The sequence below is a fragment of the Chiloscyllium plagiosum genome, unplaced genomic scaffold (assembly GCF_037043375.1).
Source record: "Chiloscyllium plagiosum isolate Xiang-an unplaced genomic scaffold, Cpla_swu_hap1 HiC_scaffold_46, whole genome shotgun sequence".
NCBI classification, from domain to species: Eukaryota; Metazoa; Chordata; class Chondrichthyes; order Orectolobiformes; family Hemiscylliidae; genus Chiloscyllium; species Chiloscyllium plagiosum.
In genome coordinates this window covers 25,746,015-25,773,894 of record NW_028270184.1, presented here as the reverse complement: position 1 = coordinate 25,773,894, position 27,880 = coordinate 25,746,015, and positions in this window count along the sequence as shown.

The window sequence follows — 27,880 nt, the reverse complement described above, 5'->3', positions numbered from 1 at the left end:
CGAGGTTGGAATTGAATGCAGTTCCTTGGTGATGGGAGGTAGCAATGATAACCATGGATCCACCATGCGCATCCGTTAGTTCTATTAGTTACTTTTGGCTGACTAAAGAAATCTGCCTGACTTGTTCCTGTCACTGAACCTGATTCAGTCTGAGAACTTTATCATCGGCCATATCACCAACCTGGTTACATTTAAATTTGGTGTCAGCAGTGGAGGAATGGGACGAGAAAGGAAACAGTGACACCCTCCAACATCCGTCAGAGCAGGAATTAGGAGAATTCACAAAGTGGAATTTCAGTCAAATGGGAATTCTATATCCTCGAGTTCAACACTTTGCCCAAGAATGGAAACATCTACCTTCTCCAACCCCTTCTGTGTCTTGTATTTTTCTGCAGTATCACTCCTCATTCATTTAAACCCCAATGAATTATCGCCTCACCATTTCAGACATTTTCAATAACTCAACCCTTTCATCCCAGGAAATCGCCTAATGTACCAACCAAGTTACTTGCTGCATCAGCATACTGATTTTATGTTTCATGCACGGGCTTTGTACTGCTCCTTTTCTGGAAGTCCTCTCCATTAAATAACAGCCTGTCTTTTGTTTCTCAGTTCATCCATAAACTCGGATGTATATTGCACTCAGCTCCCTCCTTCGGGCTGTTAGTATAGAGTGTAAATAACTGATGCCATCGGTTTCTCTAGAAATGAATAGGCACAGAACAAATTTTAAATAAAACAAATAACTATGGATCCTGGAAATAAAAATACAAAAAATGCTGGAGAAACTGGGAGCTTTGAAAAGGGTCACTGGACCTGAAAGTTTAACTCTGCATTCATTCCGGAAGATGCTGCAGCATTTTTAGTAATTCCTTCAGCAATTTCTGTTTTTGGACAATTTCCAAAGAAGGATGTCAATGATGCTCAAGCATCCCGTCCAACCTGGAGCGCCGTACACTGGGGACTGAACGATATGCATGGTGCACAAGTTCCTAGATTCTGAAACTGCATAAGACTGACATCACTGACACTACAGAGCGTTTAATCATGTCAGGGAGAAAAACAGAGGGAAACACATTCACTTCAAATACCGAAGTTGACAGTGTGGAAAAGAAACGATTCAGATTATTACCTTAAATGGATTGAGATAAAGTAACAAATTGGAGGCGTGACATCAGGGAGATGCCCTCAGCAGAATGAGAATATGGAAGTGGAAGTGTTACCGCATCAGAAATCAGGTTCGGTCACTGAATGCAGTGCTGATGCCAAGGTCGGAATCACGTGCACCTAAACCTGTTGACAAAACACACATGACTGGTTGCATTCCAAACAGCTGAAATAACTTCTGATGGAGAAGCGGAAATGATCCCAAGACTAACAGATCGGATCTAAGCTCTGTCGTCCTGCTAAATCCAATCATAAATGTCGATGGATTACTAAACAATTTACTGGAGCAGAGGACGCCACAAATGTCCTCATCCTAAATATAAGAACAACTCTAAATCAGTGAAAAAAGGTCAAGGATATGGTGTCTGCACTCCCCTCAGCCAGAGGTGCTGACTCGATGATCCAACTCACACTCATCATGATGCCCACAGACTCACAGATGCCAGTCTTCAAGCAATTCGATTTGCTGTACTTGACATGAAATAACAGTTGGACACAGTAGATACGATAAAGACAATGGGCCCTGAAACCATTCCTGCAATGGGACTGAAGACTTGTACTGCACAACAAGCCGTGTCCCTGGGGAAGTTGATTCATTCCAGCTCCAACTCTGACATCTTCCTGCCAGTGTGGAAAATTACTCATCTATATCCAAAACCCGAAGAGGAGAATAATTACAATCTGACCAATTACCACCTCGAACTCCCATCACGACAGTCAAATTGGTGGGAATTATTTTTGACAGAGTTGTCAAGTAGCACCGAAATAATCAGGTCAGTGTGGTTTCAGGTGGGTCCCCATGTGGAGATGATATTGTTGTGGAAATATCATTGGATTACGAATCCAGGCCAGGATAATGCTCTGGCAACTGGTGGAAGTTAAAAATAATTAATAAAATATCGAGTCCGAAAATCTGGTGTCAGTTATAGTGATCTTGTATCCAATGTTGATTTTAAACATTGATCTCCTTCCCCAATGTACTTTCAGGAAGTGAATCTCCCGTGCTTTCCTAGTCTGGCCTAAAAGTGACTCCAGACGCACAGACATGTGATCAACTCTTCAATGGTCTCTGAATCGGCCAAGTAAGACACTCAATCATATCAAACTGCTCTGAGGTCTTAAAGGATAAAACCGGACAGCATATCTGGCACCAGCCTCGTTATTAGAAAAGGGAACGGGAAACACAGTCCTATCGATCCTGCAGAGGCCTCCTTCCTCACATCTGAGAGCTTGTGACAACATTTACAGAACTTTCCCACAGACTGCACACAAACATCGGGAAAGGACGATGTCATTCAATACGTTGAGCTTTCCTCATGCTAGTTCAGGGTCGAACATCTCCTCAATGCAGTTTTCCCCATACAATGTTCATATCCCAAAATATGTTTAAACATTGTGAAATATAAAACGAGAACTGATGTAGTACTTTCGGCCCATCAAGTTTGCTTCTCTATTCAATATGCACGCGGTTGTTTGATAACGCTTGTGTACTAAATACGATTTGACTGTTTTCTTTAAAGTGAACTATCATCCCTGCTTCCAATCTGTCTCACACTGTCGGAGTTTGATATATTTCCTTGGGCTGGTGAGACCAGAAACAGGGCGATAATAGACTTGAACGTGTTACTGGGGAACTGGCACAGGAAGCTAGGATGTAAATTCTTGGATCACTGGGGTATGTTTTGTGGGAAGCATAAATTAAACAAGAGAGACGGTTTGCACCTTAATAGGTTGGAGGACCAGCATTCTCGCAGGCAGGTTTGCTACTGCAAAAAAGCTGCATTTAAACTAAGTAGCTGGGGGGAGGGGACAAACTGGATGTTTGAGAAGGAAATTGAAGGGAAAGTTAGAAAAAGGGAAGTCAAGAAAGACAACTGTATCAATGACGCAGAAAACGCAAAAAAGTTTCATGCTGCAAGGTTGAGTGAAATAGGAGTTTTTGGAAAGGGTGGGAATAGTAACAAATTAAAAATACGATATATGAATGCACGAAGCATTAGAAATAAGATGGATGAGCATGAGGCTCTTTTAGAAATTGGCAGATATGATATTTTGGGGATAACTGAGATGTGGCTTCAAGTGGACAGGCCCTGGGAAATGAATATTCAAGGCTAAACGTGCTATCGTAATAACAGACTGACGGACAGAGGGGGTGAGGTGGCCTTGTTGGTAAGGCATGATATTCAGTCCCTTGCGCGAGGGAACCTAGAATCAGGGGATGTAGAGTCAGTATGGATAGAGCTGAGAAATTCTAAGGATAAAAAGACCATCTTGGGAATTATCTACAGGCCCCAAACAGTAGTCTGGATGTCGGATGTAAGTTGAATCAGGAGCTGAAATTAGCCTGTCGCAAAGATGTTACTACAGTTGTTGTGGGGGATTTCAACATGCAGGTAGACTGGGAGAATCAGGATGGTATTGGACCTCAACAAAGAGACTTTGTGGAGTGCCTCAGAGATGGATTCTTAGAACAGCTGGTGCTAGAGCTGACCAGGGAGAAGGCAATTCTGGATCTGGTATTGTGCAACGAATCAGAATTGATCAGGGACCTCGAAGTAAAGGAGCCATAGGAAGTAATGACCATAATACAATAAGCTTCAATCTGCAATTTGAAAGAGAGAGGGTACAATCGGAAGTGACAATATTTCAGTTGAATAAAGGGAACTATGGAGCTATGGTGGAGGAGCTGGCCAAAGTTCAATGGTGCAATACCTTAGCAGGGATGAAAGTGGAGTAGCAATGGCGGATGTTTCTGTGTATAATGCAGAAGATGTTGGATCAGTTCAATCCAAAAAGGAAGAAAGATCCTAGGAGGAGGCATGGGTGGCTGTGGCTGACGAGGGATGTTAAGAAACATAGAAAGTTAAAAGAGAAAAATTATAACGCAGCAAAGATAAGTGGGAAAACGGAGGACTGGGAAGCTTTTAAAAACCAACAGAGAATTACTAAGAAGGAAATACGCAGAGAAAAAAAGAGGTATGACCGTAACCTGGCCAAAAATATAAAGGAGGGTAGTAAAAGCATTTTTATGCATGTGAAAGGCAAAAAAAATGGTTAAGACTAAAATTGGGCCCTTGAAGATAGAAACAGGGTAACATGTTACAGGGAACAAAGAAATGGCAGAGGAATTCAATTGGTACTTCAGATCTCTATTCACTGGGGAAGACACAAGCAATCTTCCTGAGGTAACAGTGGCTGAAAACCCTGAACTTAAGGGAATTTATATTTGCCAGGAATTGGTGTTGGAGAGACTGTTAGGTCTGAAGGTTGATAAGTCCCCGGGGCCTGATGGACTACATCCCAGGGTACTGACGGAGGCGTCTCGAGAAATCGTGGATGTGTTGGTAATTATTTTCCAGAATTTCATAGATTCGGGATCAGTTCCTTCGGATTGGAGGGTGGCGAGTGTTGTATCACTTTTTAAGAAAGGTGGGAGAGAGAAAACAGGAAATTATAGACCAGTTAGTCTGACCTCAGTGGTGGGAAAGATGCTGGAGTCAATTATGAAGGACGAAATTACGACACATCTGGATAGTAGTAACAGGATAGGTCAGAGTCAGCATGGAGTTATGAAGGGGAAATCTAATTTTCCTGAATTTTGTGAGGCTGTAACTCTGAAGATGGACGAGTGAGATCCAGTAGATGTAGTGTACCTGGACTTTCAGAAAGCTTTTGATAAAGTCCCACAAAGGAGGTTGGTGAGCAAAATTATGGCGCATGGTATTGGGGGCAAAGTACTAACTTGGATTGAAAGTTGGTTGGCTGACAGGAAACAAAGCATAATCATAAACAGCTCCATTTCAGAATGGCAGGCAGTGACCAGTGGGGTACCGCAGGGATCAGTGCTGGGACTGCAGCTTTTTACAATATATATTAATGAAATAGAAGATGGCATGAGTAATGACATTAACAAATTTGCTGATGATACTAAGCTGGGTGGCAGGGTGAAATGTGAGGAGGATGTTAGGAGATTACAGGGTGACCTGTACAGGTTAGGTGAGTGGTCAGATGCATGGCAGATGCAGTTTAATGTGGAAAAATGTATGGTTATCCACTTTGGTGGCAAGAACAGGAAGGCAGATTACTACCTAAATTGAATCAATTTAGTTAATTGGGCAGTACAGAGTGATCTGGATGTTCTTGGACACCAGTCAATGAAGGCAAGCATGCAGGTACAGCAGGTAGTGAAGAAAGCTAATAGCATGATGGCCTCCATAACAAGAGGGATTGGGTATAGAAGAAAAGAGGTTCTTCTGCAGCTGTACAGGGTCCTGGTGAGACCACACCTGGAGTATTGTGTGCAGTTCTGGTCTTCAAATTTGAGCGAAAAAATACTGGCTATTGAGGGTGTGCAGCGTAGATTCACGAGGTCAATTCCTGGAATGGCGGGATTACCTTACACTGAAAGACTGGAGCGACTGGGCTTGTATGCCCTTGAGTTTAGAAGACTGAGAGGGGATCTGATTGAGACATATAAGATTATTAAATGATTGGACACTCTGGAGGCAGGAAACATGTTTCCACTGATGGGCGAGTGCCGAACCAGAGGACACAGCTTAAAAATAACGGGTAGACCATTTAGGACAGAGATGAGGAGAAACTTCTTCACCCAGAGAGTGGTGACTGTGTTGAATGCTCTACCCCAGAGAGCTGTGGAGGCCCAGTCTCTGGATTCATTTAATAAAGAGTTCGATAGAACTCTCAAGGATAGTGGAATCAAGGGTTATCGAGATAAGGCAGGAATAGGATACTGATTAAGGATGATCGGCCATGATCATAATGAATGGTAGTGCAGGCTCGAAAGGCAGAATGACCTACTCCTGCTCCTATTGTCTATTGTCTAATGATTTCTCCACTCATTTTCCTAAACCCCATGAAATACAGGCCCAGTCACCCCAAATCGCTGGTCCCTCAACAAGCCTGTCATCCCAGAGATCAGTTTGGTCATCCTCCACTGCTCTCCCTCAATGCCCTTTACTAGGCAAGGACACCAAAACCGCAAACAATATTGCACAATGTTTGAGATGGGGCCCCACTAAGGCCCTGTACAGTTGCAGTAAATCACCCTTACTCATGTATTCAAATCTCCCTGAAATGAAGCTGAATTCGCCATTTATCTGCCTACCTGCTTTCTGCTCCTACAATATTACTTTCACTGATTGGTGTACAGGGACATACAGATCGTTTTCAATGTTACAGCTCCCCACTTCCTGGGTCTATATACACTGGTTAGCGTGCCAATACTATTCCTAGTATTGACTTCTGGCTTCAGAACTCACTGTCTTACATGGACTTGGAGGGCTGCGCAGAAATAAAATGATAATGCAGCTTAAGTTCATTTATACATCAACATTTTTCAACCACTCCCTTTGCAAATGATAGGCTGCCATTCTATTGTTCCCATCAAAGTGCACAACATCTCATCTCTCCCATTGCCCTCCATCTACCACGTATTTTCCCAGTCTCTCCACATGTCTCAATCACCGTGGAGTCTTTTATACATCCTCCTCATCCACTTACAAGCTGACATCGTTTAGTACTGTCAGCAGACTGGGGAATATAGCATATGAGTCCCTCACCCAAAGATATGATGTGTATTGGGAATAGCTGGATGTCCAATCTCGATATATACTTGTTATATCCTCGAAGTGTTCCATTAAAAAAACAACATGGTTTTTTTCTTACTCACTGTTTCCTGCCAGCTCTCCCATTCTAAAACCATGACCATATATTAGCCCCAGTCCCACAGGATTCGAATTTGCACAATAGGCTTGGGGATTTATCAAAAATCCTTCTGTGATTCTAATCGTATTGCATTGATACCTTCTCATAATTTTGTTAAAAACCACTTTCTCAAATATGATTCCCATTTCATAAATCGCTGTTGACTTTGTCTATGCCCACTAATGTCAGGCCGATACTTTCTCTAAACTGTTTAGTTGCTAATTTAGTTGCTATTCCCTTTTTCTCACCAGACTAAAGTTCTCTAGTATTTCTAGGAAGATTTTTTTTTGTTTTTTAATCTTCTGTGAAGGCATAATTTATTCCATAGTTCTGCTATTTCACTGTCCTCAATTACCTGGTATAAGACTGTAAGAAAGCTGCAACTTTTTCTCTTAATTTTGCCATTGACATATTTTCAGAAGACATTACAAGTTCCCTCTTACATACTTTGGTAAGATATGCTTCAGAAACCCATCAATTCTTATCTTAAGCTACTCAATGATTGACCTACCACATCCATACAATAACGGAAGCACAGTCTCTGTTCCATCAGAAATAAAGTACGGTCTACATTCGGCCCACTTTCCAAAATCTTATGGCATTTCAACTGCACAACCATGTATTTTCTAAAGATTTTGAAGTTACCATGACAACTCCCCTCTCAAGCAGTGCATTCCAGACCCCACAAACTCTGGGTGAAAAACAGTCCTCAAATCCTCACTAAACCTCAAACTCTTCACTTTAAAAATGTGGCCCTTTGACTAAAAGGAACAGCTGCGGTCTATCCAACCTGTCCATGTCCCTCGTAATCTTATCCTTCTGATTCACATCTCCCTCAGCCTTCTCTGCTCCAAGGTAAACAGCCCGAGCTTATCCAGCCTCTCTCCATAGCTGATATTAATCCATCCCAGGGAACATCCTGGTGAATCTCCTCTGCACTCCCTCGAGTACAATCACATATTTCCTGTAATGTGGCTCCCATAATTATACACAGTATTCCATCTTGGCGTAATCAAAGTTCCGCATAGCTCTTATAATCTATGCTTCGATGTATAAAGGCTGTGTTTACGCTCCCCTATGCGTTCCCAAGTTTGCAATAACCTGTGCAGTCACATTAAGGGATGTGTGGAGAAGCACCCTCTGAGCTTCCTAGTGTGCTGTCATTCATTGAGTCCTCCCCTGCCTGGTTCCTTCTTGCAAAGTGCATCACCTCAGATTTATCATGGTTACATTCCATCTGCCACTGATCCACCCATCTGACCATTTTCTCTGTATTGATGTGACCATCTGATCATTCCGTCTGTATCTTCCTGAAACATAAGGCCTTCATCTTCACTGTCAACCACTCGGCCAATCTTCGTATCAAACACAAACTTACTTATGACACCCCCCACCCCTCGTCCATATTCACAGCTGCATCCTTTATGATAAGGTTAAAAATCAGAAAACATCACCTTATAGTCCAACAGGTTTATTCGGAGGCGCGAGCTTTCGAAACGCTGCTTCTTCATCAGGTGGTTGTGCGCTTTAATGAAGCACTTCGAAAGCTAGTGCCGCTGAATAAACCTTTTGGACTATAACCTGGTTTTATACAATTTTTAGCTTTGTCCACCCCAGTCCAACACCAACATCTCCGAATCAGAAATAATAAGAGACACAGCACTGATCCCCGCAGTACACCATTGGACACTAGCCTCCAATCACACAAACAGCCTTCTACCACCAACCTCTGTCTCCTACCACTAAAGTTGATTTGGATGCAACTTGGCAAGTCAATAATGCGTCCTACCTGTTCCCTGGTTATGCTGTTGCGCTGGAGATACTTGTAGAATATCTGGTGATTCTCCCGAATCTTGCCTCCCAGTAGGTTTCCATGCCCCTGGATTAGTCAGCCCCCTCCAACTGATGAATTTCCTCCTTATTGCAGTCTTAGACTGATACGCAGACAGACAGACATAGACACGCACACACACGGATAACAAGCACATGTTCACACACGCATATATATGTACACACACATACATACAAACACACACACACACACACATACACACAGAGACGCACACACAAACGCATGCAGTCACAGAGGAACAGAAACTAGTGTCATTAAGACGCAAATCGATATGCTTTGGATTAGTAAGGAGATCAAGGATTCTAAGGAGAAGGCAGAAGAATGAGGTTGAGGTACATAGAAGACATTATTGAATGGAATTTTAGACTCGATGGGCCGAATGGCCTCATTCTGCTCCTTGCTTGAATGTTCTTGTGGTGTTATGCTATCAGGTATTCTCTTTCTGAGACAGCAGCAGAGGCTGGGTTTGATACATATTTGATTGGGAAATGTCAGTGGGAATGTGGGACAGGTTTGAAGTCCAGAATGCTTTATCTTTATTCCTAATTATTGTGTCCTTATGTCTGAAAAGAAGTGGTGATTTGATGTGAGGTCAACACGGTTTAAAATAAAGGATCCCACAATCAAATAAGGTTGTTCATTTCACTTTAGTGTTGTGCTATCTGTGGTGTCCTCATGCTCAGGGAGCAGTGAAGACTCGGTTATTGAAGATATTCAACTCTGAGCTAGTGAATGATCTTTGCTGGACAGGAGAGTCAATGTTTATTGGGAACAGACAGGAGACGGATGGTCAGACACAATCGGATCAGCCATGAGCATTCTAAATGGTGCATCTGAATGACCAACTGCTGCCCCGACTACATGCGCTGTGCTCTCAATCCACCCACGATGTTGTTATAGAGATGTACTGCTCCCCCTACCCCATGTGTTGTTCTCACAATCACCCTGAGGTTATCACAGAGATATACTACAGCACCTACCCCTTGTGTTGTTCCCTCAATCCACCCCTCGATACTGTTACAAGGTAGGGGACCACCCCTTTCAGTCAGGCAGGATCATTACAATGAGACGGGAGGACACCATTCTGCCCCTCGAAGAAGTTACACAGGAATAGCGAATGAAGTAATTCAGCTTGTTGAGTACATTACACAGCCGAGGAGGAGACCATTCAACCCACCTTAAGTGCTACACAGGAGCGGGGAAGCTATCGGTAACAGGAAATAGAGAGTAGTGATCAATGTTTATTTTCAGGTTGCAAAATTGTAACTATGATAGTGCTGTACACATCACGGCGGGATCATCAATGAAAAATAATCTGTATCAAAGATCTGGAGGAAGGGAACTGAATGGCGCGAAGCTCAATTAGCACATCACCAAGATGATCCTTCAAGATGTCGTCAAATGGAGATACTGAGTCTGCAATGTGATACAGACAGGGAAGGTTAGTGAGCAAACTTTCAACAGAAAGAACATAAGGTGAGTTGTCTATTGTGGCAGGAAGGATAAAACAATGGCGAACAATTTAAATGGAGAGAGATTGCAGAACTTTGTGATACAGGCCGTTTCCATGTTCCTGGGACATGAATCATATGAAGTCAGTCTGCAGATGCAGCAGTAGGTAAGTGGAAGGTTAGTGGAATGATGCTATTTCTGGCAAAGGTTATCACGTTTAAAGAGGAATGTTTTACTGCGTCTGAACGGGGCATTGCTGAGACCACATCGGATACACTGTGTCCAGTTTGGTACACCTAAACTTAAAAAAAAGATATAGTTCTTTCAGAAGATTTTCATAGATGTTTTCCTTCACTCATTCCTGGAAGTTAGGTCTTTGATTATGGGGGATTATCAGTTTTGATCTGAGATTATAAATCTTCTTGAACCACACATGACTTTCTGAAAGGTGTTTCAGCTGGATGCATGTTTCCTCTTGTTAAGGAGTTTAAAGCTAGAGAATAAATTTAAGAATAAGATGCATTGATATCAACACATATTATATAGACAGTGACCGATAGTTACAAATTACACAGACGCATATAAACATGTCATCAGATGATAAAGCAGGGACTTTTTTTTCTAATGAAAGGCGCTGTGTACAACAGCGATGATGCACCTTCATATCGTCCATTAACATCCGATGCAGACAAAGCTCCAGGAGAACACACATGACCCAGTTTGATGTTCAGTTGACATTATTGTACGGTTCAACACAGAGAGGGAGAAACATGTTCCCTGCCTGAGAAGCAGCAGCTGATTGATTTTCTCTCTTACTTTGTCCCCCCCCAACCTCCCAATAGCAAAATGTGAGACCATAAAATCCCTGAGTTATCTTCACCACTCGTGAAGGATTCCTGGTGAGGACTCGTTGGAATCTCTCCACTGCCGGAAGCAAAGCGTGTTCAGCCAAATCCAACTGTTCCACAAATAAACCCCATTACCAACAGCTTGTGTGAGTAGAATAATGTCAAAGGCAGAATAACATTTGGGACACACTATCTTTTTACCATTTTTTGTGCGTTCAACTCCCTGCACCTCACATTTTTCTCAAACATTACCCTGTCTGAGTCTTAAACAATTAGTCATATCACTAAACTGGCTACATTTAAAATTTGTTGTAACCCGTGGAGGAGTGGGACTAGAAAATGACACAGTGTCCCTCTAACATTTGTCGGAACACGAATGAGAAATTATTATTGGACTGTTCAAGTGGGAATTCCCTTTACCAAACGTTTGTGGTGCCTGGATGTTTGCATTTGTTCAAAGTTGTGCTGTATTCAAACATTTGACAGACAAAATGCATGTAGGAAAATGGTCTACAGACTGAAAAGTGCTGCTGAAGCCACAATCAGATCATCTACGATCTTAGTGCCTTGTGGAGCAGTGACAACGTGTCGAATGACCCACTCCTGCTCCTCAGTCCTATGTTCCTATGTTCAATTCAGCCCCTCAAACCTCCTGTACTGGTACTGACGGGGGCATCTTGCTCCAAACACCTGGTCCACAGTAACACAGGATCTCATTCATTCCCTCCAGGTTGTCACAGAGTTTGGTGTGGGTTGGAAAATGTTACTTCAAAACCCAGGCTGGGTTCGAAAGACAACTCTGGTCTCTTTCCAGAGTGTCTCCTCTCTGTAACTTGTGTTTCATTTGTTGGCCATGGTATAGACCCAGATTCACTGTGAATTCAACCCCAGACGAATCTTAGTGGTCACTCATAAAGTACTTTGCTCTCTCTGATTGGAACGTTCAATAACAGAACGTGCAGGAAAATTACAACCATTAGCTTTGTAATTTCATAATATAAGAAATAAAGAACAGGATCATGTCGTTCAGTTAATCAAGACATTGTATACGATCATGGCCAATGTTCTGTTCATATTAACTCATCTTTTATGTCCAATTCTTCACAACCTCTGAGCTCTCTGGCAGATCAAAAATCCATCTATCACCTTTTTAAATACTTTCAGTGATGTAGCTCCCCTCGCTCTCGAGACAAGATAATTCCTGACATTCACTACCCTCTGTGTGAGGAAAACACTCCCCACACAGGTACCGTCACCTATTGATATGAACAAGAGGGGAACACAGGGGCTCAGGAAAAAGTGAATAGCCTTGATATCAAGGCAGTATTTGACTGAGAATCTCATCGGAAGCGCCATCTTATTTGAGCTTAATGGGAATCAGGTGTCCCCTCCCCACTGGCTGGGGTCTTTTCGAGCACAAAGGAAGATGCCTGTTTGGGGGCCGAAAATCTCAATCCCACGACATCCCTTCAGTAGATCCTCAAGGTAGCTTTCTCAGCACAAACATCTTCAGCTGCGTCATCAATGTCTTTCCCCATCATAAGACCGGAAGTGGCGATGGTCACTGAGGGTTACACAATGTTCAGAACATTTTGTCTCCCATTATCTCCTGATACAGTCTGTGTCCGTGTTCAGTAAGACCCAGACAGCATTCAGGCTTGTGCTGTTGAAGTGTCGGTAACATTCATGTAACAGTGCTGTCAGACACAGTTAAAAGAGGAGCTCATTCAACATTTCAAGCTGGTAACATACAGAAATGTGGAAGCCATTCAGCCCATCGAAACTACTGCTCAAGAAGAGGGACAGCCCATTCAAGACTCCTGCTTGTTCCACAGGAAGAGAATGGGGTCTGCTCAGTACATCGAGCTGTTAAACAGGATCAGGTAGAGTCTAATCAGACGCTTGAACCTGTTCCATGGGACCTCGAGGAGGCCATTTAGCCCCACAAGATAGTTATACATGAACAGGAGGGTGTCACTGATGCTCCAATACAACAAACCAATGAAGCAGAGACTGCAGTCATGGATGGCTGTACGATGTTCCTCGTGGGTCACTTGCCGGTGGAACTTCTGCTACTTTAACGTGGTTTTTTGGCAGTGAGGAGGGAAGCCAAATGTTTTGTATCAAGTCTCAAAGAGGCATCTTCCATCTCTGAGTCGACAGACCCATGTTCTCCATTGAGGTCAGAAGATGATGGGAATAGTTAACTGTTTTAAAATGAAGACATTGTGGCTGCTGTCAGGATTGACAGCATCACGAAACCCGTGATGTTTAGTGTAGGATCACACAGTAAATGCACTATATTCAAAGTCTGACACTCTCTCTCTCTCTCTCTCTCTCTCTCTCTCTCTCTCTCTCTCTCTCTCTCTCTCTCTCTCTCTCTCTCTCTCTCTCTCTCTCTCTCTCTCTCTCTCTCTCTCTCTCTCTCTCTCTCACTCTGTGTCGATATAGGGAGTGGGGTTGGGATGAGGGGAACGTCCTCAGAGGCTCTTGTAACCCGAGTAAAAACAAGCCATGGATTTTATCACCGTATCAATGTCTGTTTAGAACATCATGAGAGACTGTCCATTCCCCTTAAGTTTCAATGCAATCATCTTTTATTCTCTCACAGCGCGAAAGATAAATCTTCATTCACCCCTCATTTTACCACCATCCCAGGAATTAGTCTGGTGAAATACCTTTGCACTATCTCTATGGCAGGGCGATTATTTCTTGTAAAGGAAAGAAAATCTGTCCACAATTTCCCAAGACTGCCTCAACAACACTCTCAGGTTTGATCACAATAATTCCTTTTCCTCACTGAGACATCTCCTTTTTTTCCTGTGGCGTAAAAATCCTTTCCTTCTCGCTACACTGCGACTGACGTAGAATTTAAAAGCTTCTGACATCTATATGTGAGCATCAACAAATTCAACACCAGAGGTGCCACGGGAAATGAACATCACACTCAGGGAAAGACTAAGAAAGAATGCACTTGAAATAAGGAATGGTCACCCACCTGAATCGAAATAAGCTGTAGGAATATGGTAAACAGGCAGAGTAGGGAGCTATCTTTCCTTTTGTTCTTCCCTCATAGGTCAGGCCAGCATGTTATGCTGAGCTTGAACTGAGTGGCTGGTTCAGCTGTTCCACAGGTCAGTAAAAAGTAAAACACATTGCTGTGAGTTTGCAGTCACACAGAGACCTGAACAGGGAAGGATAACCCATTGCCTTCTCTAAAGAACATGAGGCAAGCCGATGGGCTTTTTGTACTTAATGATGATGGTTTCACTTCAATGCCACCAATTTCCTTCATATTAACAGATTATTATTCTGTGGCTCTAGATCATGAATCAATGACATGAGCACGATGCATTATCTTCCCGTCAGACAGTTTCCGTGAGAGAACAAGTTAAACATTTCAAGTGCAATTATTTTGTGATTGCCGTGTGGTTAGAAGGGGCATGAAACAGGTGATTCCGGATTTAACAGAGGCTCAAATGATGGTTTACTCAGAAGGTGCGCTGTGGCTGAGGATGGGACGGGGATATCACGATGGTGATATTGGGCAGAATTAGCGAGTGGGGAGGATGAGGAGATGTTGATCTGTGCAGGGCTAGAAGGATTATGGAATTTTAGAGTTTCTCCTCGCATATTGATGAGTCATTTGAAAGTAGTAATTTGCTCATTATAATTCCTAAGGAATGGGATTTTTCATTGGAGCTGAAAACGATGATTTCCATCTTCCCTAATGTTTATAACATGAATAATAATTCAGTTTAACCTGCCTTAATAGACAGTTAAAATGACTTACCAGGAACACCAACTATAGCGAGGATGGGATAGTAACCACCTTGAATAACAATCAGTACATCATAGATCCTCCATACTAATAACACCCCAGGTTGTGAAAGCCAGTAAAGACTAGAGGAAAAACTCCTGTCCATGTTGGATCATTCCAGTCTAGTGTTCTCAGATGCTGATATCTCCTCCCTGTCTCTCTGGAGCTGCTGATCCCTGTTAGTACTGTCGGCGATGCTCCCACTCATACTATGGGATAACCCATTGAACTGAATCCTTAATTAATAAAAGAGGTAAGCCCTCCAGTGACACATTTAGGATCCACGGAGACTGACATTAATCACAGTGACTGAACAAATAGCTGTAGCCAGCGTCTTTCAATTCAATATTGTTTTATTAAAATTCCAAATAATGATTAACATTTCTCCAATCTGGACTGGATATGCGAGGGTGACTGAGGGAACGAATGTTGAGTCTGATAGATTAATTGTGAGTAACCATTCAGTCTGGATTGGATGTGGAAGTAATGCCAGAGGTTTATCAGAACACCAACATGCTTCTCTGCTTATAAATGGAAACATAGACCCGTAACTACTGTTGAGGCATGACAATATCAGTAAGAGATTGAGAGAACTTTTATAGGCCATGATCTTGAGAGAACATGTACCTAAGACAGCGTGGGGTTATAACAGACAGACAGCATTGATATGTTAACAGAGAATTGTACCTAAGAGACAATGGGGATTCCAGATGTTGGAGAATGCAGTGTAGATAAAGGATGATAGTGGAGAAGACACAATAGGTCAGGCAGATTCCGAGGAGCAAGAGGGTAAACGTTTCAGGCAGGGCCCTTCTTCAGAATGCGAAGGAGGAAAGGGGCTGAGAGATAAATGAGTGGTGGGGGTAAGGCTAGGGGAAATGTTGGTGATAGGTGGGCGAAGCTAGAAGGTGATAATGATAGGTCGGTGGGGAGTTAGAGCCGATCGGAGGGAAGGAAGATGGACAGGTAGGTTCCCACGAGAGGGCGGATCGGAGTCAGAGGGTCGGATCTGGGATCTGGGTTGGTGAGGGGAGATTTGCTAATTAGTGAGTTCAATGCTCATGCCGTGTGTTTGTCGGCTCTTGAGGCAGACGATGAGGTGTTCCTGGCGACATCCTTGTATATATCTTCTGAACTCTCTTCAGCTTAATAATCTCCGTCCAATAACAGAACTGGTTTAAGTCTTGTGTAGTGGGTAGTACCCCTGCCCCTGGATCAGAGCTCTGGATTCGATTCCCTTCCATGAACTTGTGGTAGTCTTTATCTTTGAAAGTTGCCACTCAGGTGGATAGAGCTTGTAAGAAGGCCTATGGTGTATTAGCGTTCATTAGCAGAGGGATTGAATTCAAGAGTGGTGAACTGATGTTACAGCTGTATAGGACTTTGGTTAGGCCACATTTGAAGTTCTGTGTGCAGTTCTGGTCGCCTCACTTTAGGAAAGATGTGGAAGCTTTGGAGAGGGTGCATAGAAGATTTACCAGGATGTTGCCTGGAATGGAGAACAGGTGGTACGAGGAAAGGTTGAGAGTGCTCGGCCTTTTCTCATTGGAACGGAGAAGGATGAGGGGTGACTTGATAGAGGTTTATAAGATGATCAGAGTAATAGATAGAGAAGACAGTCAGAAACTTTTTCCCCGCGTACAACAAAGTGTTACAAGGGGACATAAATTTAAGGTGAAGGGTGGAAGGTATAGGGGAGATGTCAGGGGTGGGTTCTTTACCCAGAGAGTGGTGGAGGCATGGAATGCGCTGCCTGTGGGAGTGGTAGAGTCATAATCATTGGTGACCTTTAAGCGGCAATTGGATAGGTGCATGGATGGCTGCTTAAGCTAGGACAAATGTTCGGCACAACATCGTGTGCCTAAGGGCCTGTTCTGTGCTGTATTGTTCTATGTTTCTATGTAGTGTCACTTTCTCTGGAACAGATGATCTCCATTCTGTTGTGGGGGCGTGTATGTTCAAAGAAAGCTGATGAACAAGCACACAGGAGAATCATGTTGCAGCTTTAGGGACTATTGTTGAATAGTGGTAGTGTCCTGACCTCTGAGCCGAAAGGTTCACATCCCACAGAGATGTTTCATTATATGTCTGAGCACGTGGATTAAAATGATTTTTGAAATGTGACTTGATAGAGAAGGAAGAGGTGTCCGGATTGAATGTCAGAATTGAGCCTGGGATGACTGAAAGCACAGGCATTCGCGTTGATTGCACCTTATAGAGGTTTATAAAATCATGGCTAGGGTGAATATTCATGGTCTATTTCCCAGGGAAGGGAAAACAAAAACTAAAGGGCATAGGTTTAAAGTGGGAAGAGAAAGATTAAGAGACACCTAAAGGGCGTTTTCATGCAGAGGGTAGTGCATGTATGGAATGAACTGCCGGAGGAAGTGGTGAAGGCTGGTACAATTACAACTTTTAAAAGGCATTGTTATATGAATTGGAAGGGTTTAGAGGGACATGGTACTAATGCTTGCAAATGTGACTGGATTCATTCAGGATATTTGGTTGGCTTGCATGATTTGAAGGATCTGATTACCTGCATTACATCTCTATGATTCACTGATTCAATTGATCACGATCTGTCTGTAATCATAGACTGTAAAACATTACACAAACCCTATCCACAATACAACCAATCTTGATGTCATCGGTAAACTTGAAAATTATGCCTTTTAAAATTCTCATCTAAATCATTTATATAATTGGAGGTCACAGGCTTCGAAAAACACTACCCCACCACCACCGCCACACTGTCTCATATCACTAAACAGATAGACATAGAAAAACATGTGCATCCCTCCACCACCATCCTGTACCCTGCCATTACTCGGACATATACAGGAAAACACACACACGAACCTCGATCACCACACTGTTTCCTGTCATTAAACAGACATACACAGAAACACACGCACAACCCTCCAAGACCGCCCTGTGTCCTGCAATTAAACATATATATATACTGAAACAAAAACAAATATCCCTCCACCACCACCCTGTCTCCAGCTATTAAACAGATATGCACAAAAACGCACGCACACAACCCCTCACCAACACACTGCCTCCAGACATTAATAAGATAAATACAGAAACACACAAACACAACGCTCCACGACCATGCTGTCTCCTGCCATTAAACAAATCACACAGAAACACCCACACATCCTTCCACCACCACCCTGTCTCCTGCAATTAAACAGATATACATAGAAACGTACACACATATCTCCACCACCACCCTGTCTCCAGTCATTAAACAGATATATACAGAAACACACACATTACCTTCCACCAAGAGCCATGTCATCTGTCATTAAACAGATATACACAGAAACCCAACACACATTACCCTCCACCAACACCTTGTTTTCTGTCATTAAACAGATAAACACAGAAACACACACATTAACCTCCACCACCACCTTGTTTTCTGTCATTAAACAGATAAACACAGAAACCCAACACACATTACCCTCGACCACCACCTTGTTTTCTGTCATTTAACAGATAAACACAGAAACACACACATTACCCTCCACCACCACCTTGTTTTCTGTCATTAAACAGATAAACACAGAAACCCAACACACATTACCCTCCACCACCACCTTGTTTTCTGTCATTAAACAGATAAACACAGAAACACACACATTACCCTCGACCACCACCTTGTTTTCTGTCATTAAACAGATAAACACAGAAACACACATATTACCCTCCACCACCAGCTTGTTTTCTGTCATTAAACAGATATACACAGAAACACACACATTACCCTCCACCGTCACCTTGTTTTCTGTCATCAAACAGATATACACAGAAACCCAACAAACATTACCCTCCACCAACATCTTGTTTTCTGTCATTAAACAGATAAACACAGAAACACACACACATTACCCTCCACCAACACCTTGTTTTCTGTCATCAAATAGATAAACACAGAAATACATACATTACCCTCCACCAACACCTTGTTTTCTGTCATTAAACAGATATACACAGAAACACACTCACATTACCCTCCACCACCATCTTGTTTCCTGACATTAAGCAGATGTACACAAAAACACGCACACTCCACTCCATCACCACCCTGACTCCTGACAGTAAAAAATATACACAGAATCACACACACAAGCCTCCACCAACACCCTGTCTCCTGCCCTTAAGCAGATATGCAGACAAACACACACACACAAGCACACATATACACAAAATCCTCCACCACAACGCTGTTTCCTGCCATTAATCAGATATACACAGAAACACGCACACATACAACCCTCCACCACCACCTGTCTGTCTCCTGCCATTAAGCAGATATATACAGAAACACGCACACAACCCTCCACCACCTCCTATCACTTGCCATTAAACACATATACACAGAAACATATACACACAACCCTCCACCCAAACCCTGTCTGCTTTCCTTAAATAGTTATACTCAGAAACACACACTGATAAACTTCACCATCACCTTGTCTCCTGCTAGGAAGCAGATTTGCATATAAACACAGAGACACTACCCTACACTACCGTCCTGTCTTCTGCCATTAGACATTTATACGCAGGAACACACACAAAACATTCCACGATCACCCTATCTCCTGTCGTTAAGCAAAAGTATGTAGAAACAAACACAACCCTCCATGTGTCCTGCCATTGAACAGATATACATCGAAATTCAGACACACCACCCTCCACACACTGTCTCCTGCCGTTGATCAGATATACACAGAAACACACACACAATTTACCACTACCACCCTGTCTCCGGCAATTAAAACAGAAGTACATTGCATTACACACACAATCCTCCACCAACACCTTTCTCCTTCAATTCAACAGATGTAGACAGAAACACACACACAACCCTCTACCGCCATCCTGTCTCCCGCCATTAAACTGATATATGCAGAAACAAACAAACACAACACTAAACAACTAAGATGTTTTCTGCCATTGATCATATGGACACAGAAACACACACACACATACAACCCTCCACCACCACCAGTCTGTCTCCTGCCATTAAGCAGATATATACAGAAACACGCACACAACCCTCCACCTCCATCCTATCACTTGCCATTAAACAGATATACACAGAAACACACATGTATGCTACCCTCCATCAAAACTCTGTCTGCTGTCATTAAACAAATATACTCAGAAACACACACTGATAAACTTCACCATCACCCTGTCTCCTGCTAGGAAGCAGATATACATATAAACACAGAGACACTACCTTACACCACCGTCCTGTCTCCTAACATTAGATATTTATACACAGTAACACACACACACACACACACACACACACACACACACACACACACACACACACACACACACACACACACACACACACACACACACACACACACACACACACACACACACACACACACACACACACACACACACACACACACACACACACACACACACACAACATTCCACGATAACCCTGTCTCCTGTCATTTATCAAACATACGTAGAAACGCACACACAACTCTCCAAGACTACCAGGTGTCCTGCCATTGAACAGATATACATAGAAATTCAGACTCACCACCCTCCACCACCACATTGTCCCCTGCCGTTGATCAGATATACACAGAAACACACACACAACTTACCACTACCACCCTGTCTCCTGCCATCAATAAAGAAGTACACAGCATTACACACACACAACCCTCCACCAACACCCTGTCTCCTGCAATTCAATAAATATATACAGAAAACACAGACACACAACCCTCCACCAACACCCTGTCTCCTGCAATTCAACAGATATAGACAGAAACACACACACAACCCTCTACCGCCACCCTGTCACCCGCCATTAAACAGATATATGCAGAAACACACATACACACACACACACACACGCACATACACACACATACACACACAAAACGCTCGACCACCACACTGTCTGCTGACATTAAACAGATATATACAGAAACACACATACATATGTGTGGGCGGCATGGTGGCACACTGGTTAGCAATGCGGCCTCACAGCTAGAGACCCAGGTTCAATTCCCGCCTCAGGCGACTCTCTGTGTGGAGTTTGCACATTCTCCCTGTGTCTGCGTGGGTTTCCTGCGTGCATTGGCGTGCTCAGGTTAGGTGAATTGGCCGTAGTGTTAGGGGTTGCGCTTCGGCGGGTCGGTGTGGACTTGTTGGGCCGAAGGGCCTGTTTCCACACAGTAAGTAATCTAATATCTCCAGCAGCACCCTATCTCCTGCCAGTAAACAGATATACACAAAACACACAAACATTCCTCCAACAAGGACCACGTCGCCTATCATTAAACAGATATACGCAGAAACACACACAAACACACACACCCTCCACCATCACCTTGCCTCCTCTCCTGTCCTTAAGGAGATATATATTCTGAAATGCAAAATCACAATCTTCAGTGTCTACCCTGTATTCTGGTCTTCATAAGATATACACAGAAACACACACACAACCCTCCGCGACCACCACCCTGTCTCCTGCCACTAAACATTTATACACAGAAACACACATACACAAGACTCCACGACCACCCTGTCTCCTGTACTGAAGCAACAATACGTAAAAACACACACACAACCATCCAAGACCACCCTGTGTCCTGGCATTGAACAGATATATATAGAAGCACACACACACCACCCTCCACCACCACACTGTCTCCTGCAACTAAACAGATATATACTGAAACAAACACAACCATCCCTCCACCACCACCCTGTCGCCTGCCATTGATCAGATATACACAGAAACACACATACCACCCTCCATTACCACAATTTCTTCTGCCACTAAACGGAAATGCACAATACACACACAACCCTACGCCAACACCCTGTCTCCTGCAATTCAACAGATATATACAGAAACACACACAGACGCAACCATCCACCGCCACCTTGTCACATACCATTAAACAGATATAGAGAGAATCACACAGACACAACCCTCCATCATCACCCTGAGTCCTGCCATTGAACAGCAATACACAGAAACATACATACAGAACCCTCCACAACCACGCTGTCTCCTACCATCTAGCAGATATACACAGAAGAACAGGCAATCCGCCCTCTGCCACCAAGTAGTCTTCTTCCAGATAACAGTTGTACACAGAAACACACACACAACCCTACACCACCAAGGTGTTTCCTGCCACTGGTCAGATATATGCAGAAACACACACACAATTCACCACTACTACTCTATGTCCTGCCATTAAACAGAAATACACAGCAATCCAAACACACAACCCTGCACTAATACCTTGCCTCCAGTCAATAAACAGATATACACAGAAACACACACAAAACTCTAAACCACCTTCCTGTCTCCTGCCATTAAACAAATATAACAGAAACACGCACACAAAACACTCCATGACCACCTTGTCTCCTGTGATTAAACAGATATACACGGAAACACACACACACAATCATCCACGACCATACTATCTCCTGCCATTAAACAGACATAAACAGAAACACATACATACAACCCTCCACGACCATCCTGTCTCCTGTCATTGCACAGATCTACGCAGAAACACACGCACACACTCACACACACAGTGATCCACCATCACACACTCTCCCGAAATTAAACAGGTATAAACAGAAACTCACACACATCTCGACGCCACCCCCCTGTCTCATGCTATTAATCAGACATACACAGAAATACACACACATCCCTTCACCACCACATTGTTTTCTGCCATTAAGCAGATATACACAGAAGCACACAGCCACGCGCACAAACACACACACACACCTTGACACCCAATTTGTTTCCTTCATTCAGCAGATATACACAGAAGCACACACACATACAACCCTCCACGAGCACCCTGCCTCGTGCAATTAAACAATGATATGCAGAAACACATGCACACCATCCTGAACCAATAACTGTCTCCTGTTATTAAACAGATATAGATAGAAACACAAGCACACAACCTTTCACCAATACCCTGTCTCCTGAAATTAAACAAATATATGCAGAAACACACATACACGACGCTCCACCATCGCGCTGTCTCCCGCTATTAAGCAGATATACACAGAAACACACACACACGCACACACAATCCTTGACTCCCAACGTGCCTCCTGTCATTAAGCAAATATACACAGAAATACACACACAACCGTCCACGACCACCCTGTCTCCTGGAATTAAACAGATATATACAGAAATACACACACAAAACTCCAGCAACTCTCTGTCTCCGGCCATTAAACAGTTATACACAGAAACATACACTCACCATCCTCCACCACCACGCTGTCTCCTGCTATTAAACAGAAATTTACAGAAACATACAGAAAACCCTCCAACACCAACCTGTCTCCTGTCATTAAACAGATATACACTGGAATATAAACACACACAACCCTCCATCACCAGCCTGTCTCCTACGATTAAACAGATATACACAGAAAGACGCACACTCCACCCTCCATCACCACCCTGTCCCCTGTCATTAAACAGATATGCTATGAAACACACACACATCTCTCCACCACCATCCTGTCCCCAGCACTTAAATAAATATACACAGAAACACATACGTGCACAACCCTCCAAGACCACCCTGTCTCCTGCCATTAAACAGATATAAACAGAAGCACACACACAATTCTCCATCACCACCCTGTCTCCTGCCATTGAGCGGATATTCGCAGAAATGCACACACACAACCCTCGACCATCACCCTGTCTCCTGCATTAAACAGATATACACAGAAACACACATACAACCTTCCATGAACACACTGCTTACTGCCCTTAAACAGATATACACAGAAACGCTCACACGTACACAACCCTCCACTACCACCCTGTCTCCTGCAAGTAAGTACATAGACACAGAAACACAGACATTCTACCCTCCTCTACCACAGTGTCTTGTCGTTAAATAGATTTACACAGAAACAGGCACACACACACCAGCCTCCTCCACCACCGTGTCCTGCAATTAAACCGATATATACAGAAACATACACACATATTTCCAACACCACCCTGTCTCCTGTCATTAAACAGTTAAACAGAAACACAACCGCATCCCTCCTCCACCACTGTCTCCTGTCATTAAACAGTTATACACAGAAACACGCACACACACTACCCTCCACCACCACCCTGTCTCCAGCCCTTAAATAGATGTATACAGAAACACATGCGCACACACTTCACGAACACCCTGTCTCCTGCTATTGAACAGGTACATACAGAAATACACACACAATCCTCCATCACCACCCTGTCTCCTGCCATTAAACAGATATACACTGAAACACACACACACATCCCTCCACCATCACTGTGTTCCCTGCCTTTAATCAGATATACAAAGGAACACATACTCAAAACCCTCCACCACCACCACCCTGTCTCCAGCCCTTAAATAGATATTAACAGAAACACACTCACACAAACCTTCGCGACCACCTTGTCTACTGCCACTAAACAGATATGTACAGAAAACACACATACAATCCTCCATCACCACCCTGTCTCCTGCCATTGAGCAAATATACACAAAAATGCACACACACATGGCACTTGACCACCCTGCCTCCTGCCATTAAGCAGATATAAACAGAGACAAACAATCACAACTATCCACCATCACCCTGTTTCCTGCCATTAAACAGATATACACAGAAACACACATACAACCTTCCACGAACATCCTGCCTACTGCCCTTAAACAGATAGACACAGAAACGTTCATACATACACAACCCTACAACACCATAGTAAGCACATTGACACAAAAACACAGACACTCTACGTTCCACCACCACCCTGTCTCCTGCCATTAAACAGATATAAACAGAGACAGACAATTACAACTCTCCACCACCACCCTGTTTCCTGCCATTAAACAGATATACACAGAAACACACATACAACCTCCCACGAACATCCTGCCTACTGCCCTTAAACAGATAGACACAGAAACGTTCATACATACACAACCCTACAACACCAACCTGTCTCCTGCTAGTAAACACATACACACAGAAACACAGACACTCTACATTCCACCACCATATTGTCTCCTGCCATTGAATATATATACGCAGAAACACACACACAACACTACATGACCACCCTCTCTCCTGCCATTGAACAGGGATACACAGAAACACACAAACACCACCATGTCTCCTGCCATTAAGCACATATACACAGAAACACACACACAGAACCCGACACCACCAGCATGCCACCTGCTATTAAACAGTTATACAAAGAAACACACACACAACCCTACACCACCACCCTGTCTCCAGCCCTTAAACAGATATTCAAAGTAACACATGCAGACAACACTCCATGACCTCCCTGTCTCCTGCCATTAAACAGATATGCACACAAATACACACACACACATCCCTCGACCACCACCCCGCTTCCTGCTGTTAATCAGAGATACACAGAAATACACATGCACAATCCTCCATCACGACCCTGTCTCCTGCCCTTAAATAAATATACACAGAAACACACACACACACGGACTCAAACCTTCACGACAATCCTGTCTCCTGCCATTATACAGGTATACACAGAAACACACACACAATCCTCCAACACCACCTTGTTCTCCTGCCATTGAGCAGAGATATACAGAAATACACACACACAACCCTCCACCACCACCCTGTCACCAGCCCTTAAGCAGATATACACAGAAACACCCACCCACAAACTACCTTGACCCCCAGTCTCCTACCCATAAACAGATATACACAGCAACACATACAAAACTCCCTCCACCACCACCCTGTCTTCTGCAATTAAATATATATACACAGAAACACACACACACCATCCTCATCCACCACCCTGTCTCCTGCAAATAAACAGATATACACAGAAACATACACGCATATCTTCAGCACCACCCTGTCTCCTGCCATTAAACAGATATACACAGAAGCACACACACAATCCTCCACGAACACCAGTCTATCTCCTGTCATTAAGCAAATATATACAGAAAAACGCACACAACCCTGCACCACCATCTTATCAACTACCATTAAACAGACATGCACAGAAAAAAATACACGAACACAACCCTCCATCAACACTCTGTCTCCTACCCTGAAACAGATATACACAGAAACACACACACATACAGAACCCTCCACCATCACCCTGTTTGCTGCCATTAATCAGATATACACATAAACACACACACGCACAACCCTCCCCAATCACACACTTTCAGGTGATTAAACAGATATAAGCAGAAACACACACACACACACATCTCGATACCCACACCCTGTCTCCTGCCATTAAACATACATACACAGAAACACACACACGACCTTCCACCACCACATTGTTTTCTGCCATTAAACAGACATACACAGAAACACACACAAACACAACCCTTGAACAGCAATTAAGCAATTAAACAGATATTTACAGAAACATACAGACAACCCTCCACTACCACCCAGTCTCCTATCACTAAATAGATATACACAGAAACACGTACACCCATTCCTCCAACACCACACTATTTCCTGCAATTAAACATACATACACGCAAACACACACAACACCCTCCTCCACCACCCTGCCTCCTGCCATTAAACAGACATAAACAGAAACACACACACGTCCTTCCACCACCACCCTGTTCTGCTGCCATTTAGCAGATACACACAGAAATACACACACACAACCCTCGACCACTACCATGTCTCCTGCCCTGAAACAGATATACACAGAAACACCCACACATACAGAACCCTCTACCACCACCCTGTTTGCTGCCATTGATCAGAGATACACATAAACACACACACACACAACCGTCCACAATCACACTCTCTCCAGCGATTAAACAGATAAAACAGAAACACAAACACATCTCGACACCATCACCCTGTCTCCTGCCATTAAACAGACATGCACAGAAATACACACACACAACCCTCCACCTGTCTCCTGCCATTAAACAGATATACATAGAAATACAGAAACACACAACCGTTAACCACCACATTGTTTTCTGCCATTAAACAGATATACACAGATACACAAGCACAACCTTCAACCGCCGCCATGTGTCCTGCCATGAAACAGATAACACAGAACCAAACACATATCACCCTCCACCATCAACCTGCCTCCAGCAATTTAACAGATATACACAGAAACACACACACAACCTTCTACGAACACCCTGCCTACTAAACATATGTACACAACCCTCCACCACCACCCTGTCAAATGCCAGTAAGCACACAGACACAGAAACTCTACCCTCCAACACCACACTGTCTCCTGCCATTGAATGGATATACGTAGAAACACACATACAACCCTCCATGACCACCCTGTCTCCTGACATTGAACAGGTATACAGAGAAACACATACACACCACCATGTCACCTGCAATTAAGCACATATACGCAGAAACACACAAACACAACCCTCCACCACTAAATGTCACCTGCCATTAAGCAGTTATATACAGAAACACACACACAGCACCCTCCACCACCACCCTGTCTCTAGCCCTTAAATATACACCTTAACACGCACACAACCCACCATTACCATTCTGCATCCTGACGTTAAACTGGTCGACACTGAAACCAACACACACCTCAACCACTACCCGGTTTCGTGCTGTTAATCCGATATACACAGAAACACACACGCACAACCCTCCACAACCACTCTGATTCCAGCTCTTGCACAGATATACATGGAAGCACACACACACACAATCCTCCACGACCACCCTGTCTCCTGCCATTAAACAGATATACACAGAAACACACACATAATCATCCACCACCGCCCTGTTTCCTGCAATTAATCGATTTTACACAGAAGCACAAACACACAACCCTCCACCACCACCACCAGTCTGTCACCTGTAATTAAGCAGATATATACAGAAAAATGCTCACAGCCTTGTACTACC